Source organism: Microtus ochrogaster, chromosome 5 (assembly GCF_000317375.1).
Source record: "Microtus ochrogaster isolate Prairie Vole_2 chromosome 5, MicOch1.0, whole genome shotgun sequence".
In the NCBI taxonomy this organism is placed as follows: domain Eukaryota; kingdom Metazoa; phylum Chordata; class Mammalia; order Rodentia; family Cricetidae; genus Microtus; species Microtus ochrogaster.
The window spans coordinates 92,388,314-92,391,792 of NC_022012.1; the positions used below are offsets into that span (position 1 = coordinate 92,388,314).

The window sequence follows — 3,479 nt, forward strand, 5'->3', positions numbered from 1 at the left end:
AATTAACTGGAAATCTACATTTAGGAATTCTTCTGTTGTTGTTGTTGCCTTCATTTTGTTTTTAAAGCTTGTGACATGTTTTATTTTCCATCCATCCATTCATCCACTGAGCTAGTATCTGAGATCAGAGTGTGTGCAAACACAGATTTTACATTTTAGTGGTAACAGTAAAAGAATTGCATCTGAATAATATAAATGCAGAGGAGAAAAAGGCTCAGTAAGGTGTAAAAAGGAACTTCCTAAACACTTCCAGGGAGTTCTTCAGGCCAAACTCACACCTGTACAGTAGCTGCTTGCATTACCCACGGAGCTGTCTTCCCAGCCTTGACTTAAGGCTTTTTACTTAAATTAACAATGAGTATCATTTTTTCCCATAGCGATAAGATGATATACAAATTAGCCTGAGATTTTACTTCTGTATTCTTCATCTGTCAGTAGACTTTCTGACAGTGTATAGACCCTTCACAATCCATCTTAGGACTGGGAGAGTGAGCCTCCACGTGAAACACACTTGAAGTGTCTAGATCCATCACAATCCAGTTTAGGACTGGGAGAGCAAGCCTCCGTATGGAACACACTTGACAGTGTCTAGACCCATCATAATCCGTCTTAGGACCGGGAGAGTGACCTCCACGTGAAACACACTTGAAGTGTCTAGATCGATTACAATTTGTCTTAGAACCTGGAGAGTGAGCCCCTGTGCCTGTGGCACAAATTTGAAGTGTCTAGATCTATCACAATCTGTCTTAGGACCGGGAGAGCGAGCCTCCGTGCATGGGGCTCACACTTGACTGAATTGCGGCCAAGCACAGCACACTAACTGACCAGTGTGTGCTACCACCTCATTCCTAGGGGCAACGAAGAACTAAATGAGAATAAGACGCAGAGAACAGAGTCCTGGCCGCCAGACGCATGTGGATGAAAATACAGGTACAGATCTGCATCTAAATTGTTGCACAAATGATACAGGTATTCAGAATGTCACAGACTAATGTAAAATCGGAAGAGATTAAGTAAAGGTGCCTTCCACGAGGCGCGCTCTCTTCCTCCTTCTCAGCACACAGTGTATCATCCACCCTGTCTCATCTGTCCATCCCTGCTCTGTGGACCTGTCAGTACCTTACCACCACAGCAACCAGCTGTGCAAGCAGCCAGCTCATTCACAGGTTCCCTTCCTTGAAAACGATTCTGCTATGTATATCATCACAATCATCCTCCCCAGGTTGCTTCTAGTCTGCATGGTGCTCGCTGCTCTGTCTGTGAGTCCGTACATCCGGCAATCAATCACTCTTTTCTAGCTTCTGGGTTTTTTTTTTTTTCTCTTTCCATTCCTGATAGATTCTAAATTCTATCGTGGCAGTCTTGCAAATTCACTGGCAGCGCTCAGCCCAGAAAACTGTCTCCTCACGTGTAACATGAATGGGGGCCAGGCCTATTGTTGTTTTTGTCCCGCCCGGTACCCCACAACTGTTTAGTCCCAAAGAAAATCACACATAGATCTCTATAAGTTATAAAGCTGATTGGCCCATTAGCTCTAGCCTCTCACTGGCTAACTCTCACATCTTGATTAACCCATTTTTCTGATATATGTTAGCCATGTGGCTCAGTACCTTTTTTCAGTGGGGCAGCTCACATCCTGCTGCTTCCGTGGTCTGGGCAGGAGTGGGAGGAATCAACTTCCTCCTTCCCAGAATTCTGTTCTCAGTACATCATTTCTACTTCCTGTCTGGTTTTCCCATAGTATTTCAGGCTACTTCCAGCTGGTTGGGGGCGCTGATAATCTTATGGGGACCTAAAGAAAATTTAGAGTTATGACCAAGTCCTGACTGGAGTATCCTGTGAGTCTTGATCATCTCAGGCAGCAGCCTTTAATTTGTTCTGGATGAAGAACTCAGACATCTGGGCCATCTATTCCTACTGGATACTTCTCAGGTGGTCTTCCTTGATCAAAGTTGATTTTTCTTAACTCTGAATAAATCCACAGCCTCTCATTTTCTGTGGAAACAAAAGCAAAATCTCTTCTCCAAAGTAACATACCTTTTGACTTCAATTTTGAAGCCAAGGTATTTTCAAAATACCTATCTGCAGCATTTATAAGCAAATATCTTTTAGCAGCTGTTGCTCCTTCCTCAACATTCAAACAATTCAAAGAGAGCATAATAACATACAGTATCAAGATTTTCTGTGTATTTTCCATCTTTATGTGGCTTTATTTTAACCTCTATTTCTTTTATTTTTAGTTTTAACTTTTGGCTTTTTGAGACAGGTTCTCTGTATATCTTTGTCCTGGAATTCCCTCTGTAAACCAGGCTATCTTTGAACTCATAGAGATCTGTCTGTCTCTGCCTCCCAGGCTACTCTCTTTTTTTCTTTTCTTTTTTTTTCCCCGCACCACTCACGTACACCTCCTGGCTACTCAGAGCAGCTGGATGCAGGCACAATGGAGCAGGCTGCAATCACTGCCGGGAGTGGGCAAGGGTTTCCTCTAGATTCTGAGAGCTGCTGCTGGCCTGCTGCCCACATTGCTCCAGAATCTCCTTTACCCACTTTATCCTCAAGCCGTTCCCTTTCTTGCTGTCAGCTGATACGCTGGCTTCCCGTTTCATTGGACAAACGGAACTGAGTGGATAAGAATTTTATCTGGCCCTGTGATCCTTTCTCAGTTCATTAAAGAAGTGTGCACATGTAGTACCCTCAGAGGCCAGAAGAGGGCAGCAGATCCCATGAGTGAGGTCACAGGAGGTTCTGAACCACCCAGTGTGGGTGCTGGGAACTGAAATCCAGTGCTCTCTTCTCAAACAGTTTTGATGTGCGAGTCCCCGAGTGCCTGTTCTGCTTTTCTCTCCTCTTTCTCTCAAAGGCCATGCACTTGGTCTCCCCCTACCTGTATCTGAGTATCTGCATTCTCACACCCCAAGTTTTACCTCAGGGATGTTATTAATATTCTCTGATGGTTTTACCTTCTCTGTAGATGTTTCCCACAACACATCTGCATAGTCTCACCCCTCTCCTTCACCAATAAACCAATCCACAGTCGCCTGACACCAGCGCCTCCCGCAAAGGCCTCTGGGAATCTTACACCCTCTAGGAACCATGTCTGTTCTCTTCCTTCTCCAGCTTCCGGTCTGTTGGTCTTATATTTTCTCTGTCCAAATCCTTGGCTGAGATTCCCTCCACAAACCCTCGGGTTCAGCTTTCACGTCAACCACTCCAATGAACAACCCTTGCCGTGGTCACCATAATTCCTGTGCTTCTTAGACGACACCTCCCCTCCCCCGCCAGCCTTTTCCATTTGCTTCTTCACTCACCGGACAACATGGAGTCCCTGCGGCTCAGGCAGAGCCAGATTAGTTGTTTTTCTCACTGCCGTGACAACGTAATTGTCAAAAGCAACTTAAGGAAAAATAGGTTCTTCCGGCTCATGGTTTGGGTGTGCAGGCAACCTTGGCAGGGGAGGTTTGGTGGCAGGAGCATGAGGC

At 45.2% G+C, this 3,479-nt stretch overlaps 1 protein-coding gene across 2 annotated transcripts in view; it reads left to right on the forward strand.

Annotated features, from left to right (window-relative positions):
• The window catches only part of Mobp (myelin-associated oligodendrocyte basic protein), a 34,844-nt gene that overhangs the window by 3,575 nt on the left and 27,790 nt on the right, over window positions 1-3,479 (forward strand). For both annotated transcript variants that reach the window (XM_005348114.3, XM_013346588.2), the window contains exon 2: window positions 853-930. The gene's annotated coding sequence lies outside the window, so the exon portion shown is untranslated. The remainder of the gene's footprint in view (window positions 1-852; window positions 931-3,479) is intronic.